At 31.9% G+C, this 13,227-nt stretch overlaps 1 long non-coding RNA gene across 1 annotated transcript; it reads left to right on the top strand.

Annotated features, from left to right (window-relative positions):
• Nucleotides 1-11,649: 11,649 nt before the first annotated feature.
• Nucleotides 11,650-13,227, top strand: LOC139524287 (uncharacterized). The gene is made up of 2 exons (XR_011664765.1): nucleotides 11,650-11,914; nucleotides 12,724-13,227. It is a non-coding gene; the product is annotated as an uncharacterized lncRNA (long non-coding RNA).

Raw genomic sequence — 13,227 nt, 5'->3', positions numbered from 1 at the left:
TTTATAAGTATTTAGACGAGAAAAGTTACATTTGTACATCTTTGGTTGTATTAAAAGATTGGTTTACTTACTCTATCTTAATATATGATGTACTTTCTTATTTTGACAAAAAAGCAGCAATCGAGTTGACGTCTCTATATGATTGAAAGTGGGGGCATGTTTAAGAATACTGGACATTTCACAGCGAGATAACCCAAATTTTTAAAGATTAGTTTTTATATAAACTCTCATAGTTTTAAATTGCTCAACGAGATATAATTTAAAATGATGCGAGATATCTCGTTTTTGTATTTTAATTAAGTCTTCATAATTTTGGTAAATTGACATAACCTCGGTTTTGAATGTATCTGTGTTATTCTATAATAATTGGTCATTTTTTATCGATTTATATCATGGCCATGCACGGTATATCAAATTCATAACCAATTTAAAATACTGTCATTTTGATACATCAGTTTTTCTGTATTAAATCTCTTAAAAAAATTCGATAGAACTTTCAATAACAATTACAATTTGTTCTTTCTAAATAATGCCGAAGGTAGGCAAAGAAGAAACTTTTATAAAGTCAACCTTTCTATTTAATATGTCGATCCATTTGTATACTGTACATACCAGCATACGACATCTGTCGAACGGAGGTTTGGAGTATGCATTTCAAACTGCAGTTGACAACAGAAAACGTTGATTTAAAAAAGAACTTGATTTCTTGATAATTAGATTGGTTCATCATTTTTCATCTTTTCTGCTATGAAAAAATTAACTGCGAAGAATGAAATAGAATTTTATGATTTTTTTTTAAACCAAAGTTACAATGACTACAATAATCACAATAGAAACATAGGGGAAAAGAACAAGATATGAATGCTATTTTCAAATGGCCATTGACAACAGTAAACGCTGAAATTTTTTTTTTTGAAGAATCATCTTTGGAAATCCTTCTTAAAGTTCACTTGCTATATATATATGGAAATTTTTTATCACATTTAAGGTAAAAAAGCATATATTTTACAAATTATAACAGGGTATAAGTGTTTCCAGGCGCGGGGCTACGTTTACGTCAAAACGCCAGGACGTACACTTGAATTTTGATAAACAAAATATTTTAATCTAAAGAAAATAAAAAGAACTTGTTAGAAGCACATCGGCTTTAAAATTCGTTCTACATTGGCTTGAAACTGTGGATCAAATTGACGAAATTTACTTTTCAGTCAAATGGTATCATATTCTATATTTGTTCATTTTCTGTCAAGTCTGAATCTATACTGTGAGTTTAAATTTTTATACTCACTTCGAGTCCCTTTCGTTTAAAGCAATTCATTATCTGCTTAGATTCGTTTTGTGGTTTACAATTTTGTCGAGCCTGTGACATATTTTTGACGCCAAAGCGACCAATAACGATTCTAAACTTTGTCGGTGGCGTCAATAATTATCTAGGTTCAGTATGTTGAGAAACCTTTTTTTAAATAATAACTTTGCCCAACCTCACGGCCGACACTCGGCTAACCGAGAGATTGGTCGGTTAATCTATATTGAGTATGTGGCTATATCGGCGGTGGGTCTGTTAATCGGGTTGGCTAAAGTCTGTTAATCAGGTGTTATCGAGGAAATCATTGGAAATTCTGCATGTTTCATTGTATAACTTTTTAAATATATGTTTATCATAAAAATTATTCATGTCTAACAAAACAATTCAATGTACTGAATCCAGTGGTGTAATTATTATTTTTCTAGCTTCGGTGTACGATCTATAAAATGAAAAGGCGTGTTACTCATCAATAAATTTATACACATTTTACACACACAAAATCATTGCCAAGAATCTGTCCGGTTTAAGGGAGATAACTCAATTTGATAACAATTATTTGTATCGACAAGGACGATAATACATCCTCGCTCCACATGGGGTTACTAGATAATTTAACAATTGCGATACGACGTACACTTAAGGGGTTGAACACCCGCTGGTCTGTAAGATAACTTCAGTGAAAACCAATACCAGATGTTATCGCTAAAATAATTTTGATTCATGTTTTCTAATTTTTGGTTCAATTTGTAAAATTAATTGAAGGCCGGAGTTCCGATCTTTGTTGAAACCGGGGACTACTGAATTAGTTTCTTAGTCCTAGTTGAAACATTAAAACGGCGCAAGATGTTTGACCCAAATTGGTAAATGAAAAATGCATATAAATAAATTATATTTTCTTATTCAAAATGGATTGATCATCAAACTGACTGAAATGTATTTGAAATTTTAGTTCAACTAACACAATTGGCCGAAATGTCGTTGTCTTACGAGTCTTTATTTTTTTTATGTGTATATATACAACAGGTACCTTGAGAATTCGGAATGTCTGTCGTTTAATTTAATTTTAAAATTCATTGACAGTTAATAATTATTAAATGTACACTCACTTTGAGCATGGAAGTAATATTACTTCTATGCTTTGAGTGAGGATAACAGCACAATTCCGCGAGTTCTGATTTGTTTTTCGTAAATTCTTTTGTTATAAATGAGGCCGTTAGTTTTCTCAATTAAATAATTCCATATTTTTTTTAATGTTGGGGCCTTTTATATCAGACTATACGTACGGTATGTTTTTTTCCCTCAATGTTGAAGATCGTACGGTTGTCTATAGTTGGATACGACCACCTATACCAAGTCAGGAATATGACAGTTGTTACATGACGTATCCATTCGTTTGATGTGTTTTATCATTTGATATTGCCATTTGATTACTGACTTTTCGTTTTGAATTTTCCTCGGAGTTCAGTATTTTTGTGATTTTACTTTTTTTGTTTGAACTTTGGTGGACAGTTGTCTTATTGGCAATCGTATCACATTTTTTTTTGTTTTCATATGTATGTTAGATGTGTACTGGTAGATAACTTATCTTCAAATCGGTACTTTAGATCTTTTGTATTTTGTAGATAAGTTTCATGCCCAATGTACAGGGAAGCATTTTCCTACTAATTTTAAGAGTTTGGTCTTGTGTTGTGCTTTTATACCACAGATAAATTTGAGCACTCACAAACATTTTTAACACCGCCGAATGCCACGGTTTCTAGTTTTGTTTTATAAAGTCAGGAACAAATTATTTGTTATTATGAGGTTGTCGTTTCTTGTTATCCACAAGAGAAAATATGACACAGAAATTTTGTTAGTCTTATGTGTGTGTGTGTTTTTTTTCAATTTTTTTTTATATGTTACGGAGTTTGTGTGACGTTCTTTTCGCTAAATTATATATAGTTATAACATTATTGTATTGAATATCCCCCCCCCCCCCTTTTTGCCTTAAAGACCCATTGGTGACTATGGGTTGTTTTCTGTTCTTTTGTCGGGTTGTTGCCTCTTTTTATAACTCATTTCCCGTTTCCATTCTCAATTCTATTGAAGTTATAAAGCTACTATACGATATGGGTTAAGATAATTGATAAAAGCCATACAGTAACTTATACGGTTGCACGAAGATAGTGAGAAAGCGTCATTTCAAAAGCAGATTCTACATTTTGTTTGTATCTACGTTATGACAATTAACGCACTTAAATCATGTCTGAAAATAAAATCTCGGAAATGTCATATTTGTTGACCCCTTTCCTGTTTTTAATAAAAATAATACAAGATTCCAGCCTCGTTTCCACCATATATCCACCTCGAGTATCCACAGGTATATAGCCTGAAGCTGACATGTTAATTGTCATACAAGTACCTGTTCAAAGCTAACAATCTTTATCGTTTTGTGAAGAAATTATTGACTTTTTATTTAATATTGTTTCGGTTCAATGAATTTTAATTCAGTTGAAGAGCTTGGGATAAAATAAAATGACAAGGCAATTCTATATTTTCATTTTATACAAGAATACTGTTGTATTTAGGCCACACCAATTTGATTTCTTGTTCGACGGACCCGCCCGCACCTATTTTTTTCAAAACATATTTTTTTTATTTTTTTTATATTCCCGCTTCCCGCATCCGGAAATGTAATCATGTCCATTTCCCACACCGTTTTTTTTTTGTAAATATTATAAAAAGATATCAACATTTCATGATTTGTTTTTAAAATCACAGTCTTAACCTGTATATAACGATTTTAAACATAAAAGCACCCCACCACACTTTGTAAATATCTGTGAGAATATTTGTTTCAGCATGAAACCTATTTATCCAAAGCGGGAGTGCCCCGGTATAAATTTAAAGAACAAAAAATTGGTTACTTTCCCCCTTACTTATATTCCCTATCGAAAAAATGTTCGTTATGTTAGAATAAAGTACAAAGAACTTCTGGATGATTTGCCTTCAACTGCAATTATAGTGTATGCTGGCAAAACAAAACTATCCATAGCCGCTGCATGTTTATGCACCTGTCCTGATTGATTGAGGGGCCTGTCGTTCAGCAGTTATCGTTTGTTGATGTTGTTCATTTTGGATATACATGATATATAAACTGGATCGTTAGTTTTCCTGTTCGAATTGTGTACGCTAATAATTTTGGAGTCCTTTATAGCCTGCTGTGTGGTCTGTATCAAAGCCCTGTGTAAAAGGCCGTATTTTGACCTGTGTTTGTTATTATCAGGTTGAGAACAATCCTCCCTCAGACAAGGGATCAATTTACTGATGTAGAAAAGAAAATAGAAATACCAAGGATTTGTATAGTTCTTCTATACAAAACCTTTGAAAACTTAGAATTTTGAACTCAAAAAGAGGAGAATTACATCATATTTTAAACAACTTTTTCTAAAAGAGGGGTCCACTTATTTTGAATAATATTAAACTGTTAAAGTAAATGTGTTAACATGGTTAAAGTCCAGGAATATTACAAAATTCTTGGACATGTTTTGACCATTTAATACCAGATAGATATATAGTTCTCTGAGAAAATATGAGCCCTTTTGTACAAACAAATATATTATAACTTATATTGATCCCTCATAAAACATGTAAAGGGGATATTTATAACATTAAGGGGTTGTCCCCAAACTGATTATGACTTGGTTGGAGAATTGTCTCATTGTCAGTCACACATACATAGACCAAGTACAAGTGATCATGGTGATAAATCAAGCTTTAATATTGTCAAAACCTACTATTTTATGTTTACAAAAAAAAATTATAATCGCTCGCCTTTACTTTTCAAGCTTCGCCTCAAAAATTTGCAAATTAAATATTTTTTTATTAAAATTTTCAAATCGCTCGCTCGCCCCAAATTTTGGAGTCCAAAAATCCGTAGAACAAGAAATTAAATTGGTGTGGCCTTAGATATATATGTTAGTTTCGATTATTTTAGTCATCAACAAGTTTCCTTTAGACGGCGAATGTAAATTTATATCATCATATTGTAAAACGTGTCTTAAAAGGGGTTAACTTTCTAATGTATTGTGCGCACACATTATTTGTATATTTAGTTTTAAGAAATTAATAACAGAAACTTGGTTTTGAAGAAAAATCTATTATCTGATCTTAACTTGCCGTATCAAGTGATCGAATTCAGTGGTGTATTATATACATGTATGCTGTTTTATGCATGCACTGTAGAAGTGCGACGAAATGGAATTGTTCTCCTTTATGATTGTGTATTCAAATCGTGAGAAAATAGCCTTAAAAAGGTTATACAAGTATTGTTACGAAAAAGAGTCAAAAGGACCAGTTAAAATGCAACTAGTCACTGGGGGAGTTGTCTCATTGACAATCTGCCATCATACAGCTACTGCTGAACTCTTTTTTTTTTTTTTTTTTTTTATCAAATATGAATAGAAACTATTTAATCCCATTAATTACAAAAAAAAATGTGATTGTGTATTGATAAAACACTCAGTTGAACGTGCATCTATTTAATACAATGCGTTAACTTTTAGATCACTATTGCATATTCTCATACTTTATTATAAGCACGTCATAACAAACACAAACAAAAACTTTGAATATATAATTAACTTCAATAATAAAAAGGTGAATTTCATATTATTTATTGTTTTGTAATTCCTTCAGCCCTAAACCAAGTTAATACAAAACGTCGTTTACACTATATCACATGAATTATTATGTCTCAGCATGACTGTATAAACAAGATTGTGTAACAGGCTACTATCTGTTTACACAAACAATGTATCCTGTTGTCAAATAGAAATTAAAATCGCCTACTTTTAAATCAAATTTGGTGCAAGGAGACAATAACCAATTTAAAAATAAACTACACCACATTAAACTATAACTTTTCATCTTTCTCTTGGTCACAACAGCTAAGGAATGTCATCAGTAAAAGTATTTTATTTATTTTTTCAAAGCTGACCACTTTCCCTAAAAATGGCATTTTCTGTAAGAATAACGGCAAATGTAAGCCATTTGACACCACTGTATGAAAAATCTAAATTTGTTGCATGAAGTTTAAACATTATTTTAAAATAATTTATATCATTAAAAAGAAGACACATTAAGGATTCTGGTGATCACAACAGCTAAGAAAACAACCGGGAAGAAAATTGAATATCGTCTTATAAAGATTATTTTCCATATAACTTCTATATAACGATTGTCTCCATGTAGGGTATCTGAATTCACGCATGCGCAATGTCGACCGGACTGGTTCTTGACAATGTGTACACAAAAAGACACTTTGGTTGAATTTACTTGCATGCGATATTTTGAACATCGAACAAAGACAGGCATTATGTTTGTCAACCAAATTGATATCATTGTGTGAAAAATCTACACAAAAATCTGTATTTTGGTGACATAATTCAATCTTTATTTAAAACCTGGTCTGTTAATGGGTCGGATGTATAAAACCCGGTCTGTTAATTGGTCTGTTAAGAGTTATGAATGGCAATAAAAGTATAATTTTATTGCTGTATGGGGTGTTATCGGATCAAATGGGTAGGCTCAAGACGAGTGGCTAAAATATACGGAAACAACACATGAGCAATGAAACATAATATATACGGAAACACTGACATGAACAATGAATTTAGGCCATGAATATTGAAAACTGATATAAAAAAAGTGTAATATTAAAGTATTATTATACATCATGTTAAAATGCCATATTTTGATTGCCTAATACGAAGGTGTTAATTTACTCTATCACATGGCTGAGCGGGTGACAATTTTTTGGAATGTCACCCTCTCGGCTAGACCAATCAAAAATCGGTAGTTTAAACGACAATGAATTGAATCTACATCAAGTTATTTTATAGACAATGCTTAAAGTTCTAATTTACTATACAACGTATCGTGGAACGACTCAAACTTATTTCTTTTACAATTGTTGGAAAAACGTATTTCACTTGTTAATATTTTTACTTTAAAACCTATACATCATTGTGTGTTATGCTTATTGTTGATATTAAACGCATTCGTTCACCATCGATGGGTTTCAACTGGTGATGTACATTTCACCATGTTCATTGTGATGTATATTTCTCCGCCAGATATGCGGCCTTTTGAAAGGGGTATTTACCCAAAATTTAAACAAAATAAATAACAATAACAAAATAACAACAATTGAAAATATTTTTTTTCTTGATAGCAGAGCTTTTTTCACGTTTCGGGCCTAATCCTTGTATCGTTTATATGTCAAGTCAATGCACTACTATTGTCTATTTACTTCACTTCTGATGATTTTTCAAATACCCGTTACGCTGTCAAGTACGTGACTACATAGAAAATACTTTATAATAAAACTCATCTGTTAAAGAAAATGATGATAAGACATTCATTATAATAAATCAAATATCACATAGCTGAGAGGGTGATAGAGTAGATCGGTATCCCTCGAAAAAACATTGTCAACCTTGGCTTCGCCGCGGTTGACAATGTTTTCTCGGGACCCAATCTGCTCTATCACCCTCTCAGCTATGTGTTATTTATATCTTATCACATATTTGTTACGGATACGGATAAATTTTTAAGATTTACCTGTTATGTTTTATTAAATTGTTATAATTGAACTTTTTTCCCTCTTTTCTGCAACACTTAAATATGTGATAAATAGCTTAAAGATTATATCATGTTTTTCCATATTTGCCCTGGTATCATTCCTCGACCCATATCGGCCCTCGGCTAAAGCCTCGAGGCCGATATGGGAGTCTCGGGATGATACCAGGGCTAATATAGAAAAGGGCATGTTATAATCTATACATATTGATTTCATCCAAGAATGGTCGCATATATCATGTGAATTCTGTTTAGGTTGTCATGAATGACACCAATTTGTATACTAATTGGTATTAACCAGTATATAAATCAGAGATAAACGTCGTAATGTAACTAAACATCAGTAAGTAAAATATATTGGGATGCTAGAATATATAAAGAATAAAGAAATAATAATGAGTAAGATAAAATAAAATGTAGAGAAAAGTAACAGACAATTTAAAGAATATAGAAATAAACAACACCCCCAATTGTATACCCTCATTGTATACACGAGAATCTGGACGGAAACACAGAATATATAGAATAATAGATAAGGACAGTAGGAAGTGATGCATTAATAAAAAAAAGATAGAAAAAAATAATAACTGTTTGAGAATAAAGACATGAAACACCCCTGGGTGTTGAAACAGTAACGGATTGCTATGTACTCATATTGGTAATAAATGCTAAAAGTTTACATGCGGACAACTGCAGTTCTCCTCTGCACTTATGTAGAAAGGAACTAAACGGAATAAATGAATTAAAACTTAAGATAACCAAATGTAGCTGCATTCGCTCCTTTCCATTTACTTCTTTAGACTGATTTGTAAACAACAGATGATTCAGTAATAGAAGAAAAGAACCAATCGGATGATGTTGACGATTTAGAGTTTAACGTCCAGTGACAAATATCATGTGATATGAGAACGACAACACGTTATATGTACCCTGTGTTGTATTAGAAAGACTATTTCGGACGGATTTGAGAACGTGCTACTTTGAACAGACACAAAAATTAAGGCTGAAGAAAACGTTAATAATAGATTCATGCATATTCCAGCAGGCAATCCATATCCATATATTGAAGTGACACACCCCGTAATAAAATGCAAAGGAAGTCAAAATAAAAATGTTCTTACTAGAAGGATACTGTTGCAGCGTATTGTCATTTTTTTTTACTCAAGAGCATCTCATTCTTAAGTTTTTCAAAGGGAAAATATAAAGGTACCACAACTATTGTCGTGGCTAAATAACTCTTAACTGACACAATTTCAATTGTCCAACCCATTAACAGACTTTATTCACATAATGTTCACTAAAACGTGGTATTACTCACGTTATATTACAATTATGAAATATTTACTAATTTCAATTTATATTTTAGAACCAAAGTACGATTTTGTGTCCTTTAAATGATATCTAAAATTGTTTTTTTTCGCCTTTCATTACAAAAATTGCTATGCGTATAAGCATAAATACTACATACTTGCGCGACGCCTTTTAGTTTTACTGAAAACTGCGCAGACTATGAAATGTTTTTACAGTTGGAAAATGTTCTATGATATATATCATTTTGTCAGACACTTTTCTTTTTTTGAGTTGATTCTTATAATGTACCTAAAATCTGTATATTAAATAGATTTTAATATTAAAATTGTGCGTTTTACTCTTAACAGACGTATAACCAACCCGATTAACAGACCAACCGCCGATATAGCCGCATACTCAATATAGATTAACCGACCTATCTCTCGGTTAGCCGAGTGTCGGCCGTGAACCTTTGTTGAATTTTCCGGAAGTTGATCATAAACTGTTTATGGTCAAAAGAGTAAACTGACTGAGAGCATAATATTGAAGTTAGTTTTCCCGCGTTTTACGGACAAAATTTACAGGTACTAAAAGTTATAGTGTTGGCTTAACATTTATACACAACAAGTTCTTTTGTCAAAACTTCATCGAATTAAATGAAACTTCAGCAGAATCCAAGCATTTTTTACAATTTTTGTCTGAAGCAAAGTTTTGAAAGTAATTTTGTTTATTCATTTTCACTTTTATACTAATAGACTGTATGGCTTTTAATAAATTATCAATGCATCAATCTTCATAAATTGTCATTCAACTTGGGCCGAAACTAATATTCCAGATCAATTAAGAAAAAATATCTACAGAAAATATTTGATTTTTTAAAATCCTGTAATGGACTGATAAATGATTGCGGGGGAAATCCCAGACAAAAAAACCCCAGGGTTTTCAAAGAACCCTTTACGATACCTAATATTGCACCTGAACATCACTGAAGATTAATTATTACATGTTCATTTACCAAATTTGGACATAGAAAGGTGTTTTTGTTGGTTGAGTGCTTTACCCCTAGTCCCCTTTAAAACATATTTTAAAGTTACTGATATTGACATTTTCTCTGAATCCGATGACCATTATAATTCAAAGTTATCTGAGAAAATACCCAATTTTACTACAGAGAAAATACCCAATTTTACAATTGGGTATTTTCTCTTGGTCGTTTAAATCACTCGAAACTAGGTGAGACATGCACAGAAGTGATAGATATGTATTATAAATATAGAAAATTGAATATTTTAATCAGCAAAAAAAAAAAAAAAAAAAAATCTGTTTCATATATCCAAGCGCCTGTGTATGAGATGAAATCTAATAATTTACATAAATAAAAGGGTACATGTTAACGATAGGGATTGTTTTTCTATCCTAATTTACAAATTAAATGATTCAGATGCTTAATCATGTCTAAAAATCGGTGTCAAGAATCGGAAGTTGTTAGGAAATTGTAATGCACAGAAACGGATGCGGCATACGGAGGTTCAATGATTTTAAAGTCGGCACCATAGGTCTTCAGAAGACTTGAAGTCTTGTTCCACCAAAAATCCGTTTGACAATCTATCTTTCTTGGTATCGAGCTTCGTTCAACTTCATACATAGACTTATGCTGCCCGGTAACCAGAAATTTCTTGTTTTTTTTCCTTTTTAGTCCTAATTCTTAAACGGAGTAACCCCAAAATTTAATCCTAAATTTCCATTCTAATATGACGTCCTTATTACGCTTTGTAAACAAAGCCGTGTTCTAATGAGCCCAAAATATGTTTGACACATGCGCACAAATTTATTGTTTATATTAAAGTTATTTCCATCGTTATCCTATAAAATATATACATTCAAGTAGCTTACATAAACTTTTCAGTATAATATATGTTATATCGAACAACATATATTTACCCTGCTCGTATTTTTTTTAACTTAACAAATATGAAATGTAATGTAGACTCCTAGAGGGGGAAACGGGAACAGTTACATTTTTACGGTATTTTCGTACGCTTCGACCTATAAAAATACTGTATTTGTCTTATTAGAATCGAAATAATTCCTTCATGTCATGCTCTATGCTCATTTTAACATGGATAGGCATCATATTTGACCACATTTTACACCTCGCTAACGCTCAGTGTAAAATATCGACAAATTTAATGCCTACCCATTTTAAAATGAGCATAGAGCATGACATGAACGCTCAGTGTAAAATATCGACAAATTTAATGCCTACCCATGTTAAAATGAGCATAGAGCATGACATGAAGGAATTATTTCTTAATTTTGAAATTTATTAATTGCGCATTTCTGAAACAGTTAAAGACCTTATAAGAAGTATGACTAACATGTTTGAAGCGTGATTGCTAGTTTATTGATTATCAATATTACAAGTATAGGTCAGTATAAGTATGCCGATTGTGTTTTGTAAACATATATTCACATCAACAAAAATAGCACAACCGAGGTCGATCTACGCAATTTTAAATACATGAACACAAGTCACGTGTGTTATTCTCAAGGTTTTTCTTGTTTATATCTTGCTTTGGGTTGCACAATAGAATTGCGCAGGGGCTTTCATATAAAAGGCGGGTTTGCTGTACGTGCAAATTCATAACAAAATTGAACTCTATTGAAAACAGTCGGAACAATTGATAAATACTATTTGTAAGTAGATCTTTAATTAAATTTGACAAACAGACATGCATGCATAATTAACGTATAGATAGTAAGCTCGGACTGAGTCTTATCATAGAAATAGATACATGTAACGTTTAATTTGTTTATAGATCTTTCTACAATAGTTTAAACTTTTCAACAAGAAAACTTAAAAGTTTTTAGTTTTGTGGTAAATGTTCCAATATATCTTTGACAAACTTGGAACTTGAAAAATAACGTTGAGTGTCATATGCATCTTAAATCCCGTGAAGTCAAATTCTAAAATCGAAGATTTTTTTCATATGCATCTCTGATCTAGGTGAAAAAAAATACATGTTGTGTGCTTAAGTACGTTTAGGACAGGACAATTTCTTACAGCCCTCCCCCTTTTCCTAAATCCGTTATATTTTGATTTCCATTTTTTTGGCGTTTATTCAGCCTATATAATAAAAAATATACTAAAAAAAAAATTTGGTTTGTTATATAGGGAATCACTGAAGAGTGACGGAATCGTCCCCCCCCCCTTTTTCCCTTTTAGGCAGTCAGTGGGCCCCTCTTATGAAAATTTCTAGATCCGCCACTTGTGTCTATGCACAATCTAACACTGGTGGCCACCTTAAATTACATTTATAAATTTTATAAGAAAAAAGATTGCTCGAATAATAAGAAAATTTGAGAACATATATTTAGGAGCATTCTCATGATGTTTATAAGGTCATGTCATTTGTAACAAAATCACAATGCAATGTTTGTGTATGTGAATCAAAAATCCTTAATTGAAACAATTAATATTCTTATTCGTTTTAATACTTTTTCAGAGCCGTAAAAATGGACAAAAAAGAGACAAATGCCTCACCAGCACAAGGAGCAGCTCAAACAGCATCTTCTGGACAACAGGGAAAAGATCACGTACACCAGAACTGGTGGTATGAAAGTCCAGAAAAGGGATCTCCATCAGGTTCTCCGACAGGAGTGAGCTCGCCAGGTCTTGGAGGCGCATTCTTACAAAAGGCTCCAATCAAACCTGTTGATAGCAACCAAAATATGTTTAAAGAATTTGATGAATTCAACTATTAATCGTAAATGTTGATAAATGTGCTACATGTATATATGTGTTTAACTCGAGGAATCATGAGAAGATATTAGTTTGGAATGAATGTGTATATATCGGAATGTAAGACTGCGATCTAATCGCCGTATAATTGTTTAAAACTGGAGTTGTGATTTGAACATATTTTTGTTTCATTATTTATGTTTTCAGGTAACATATTAGTATTTGTTTCATTTTTGAAACCAACTAATAAAGATAGTGGTAAATCTAA

The sequence above is a fragment of the Mytilus edulis genome, chromosome 5 (genome assembly GCF_963676685.1).
Source record: "Mytilus edulis chromosome 5, xbMytEdul2.2, whole genome shotgun sequence".
In the NCBI taxonomy this organism is placed as follows: domain Eukaryota; kingdom Metazoa; phylum Mollusca; class Bivalvia; order Mytilida; family Mytilidae; genus Mytilus; species Mytilus edulis.
This window is presented reverse-complemented; position numbering and strand designations above follow the sequence as displayed.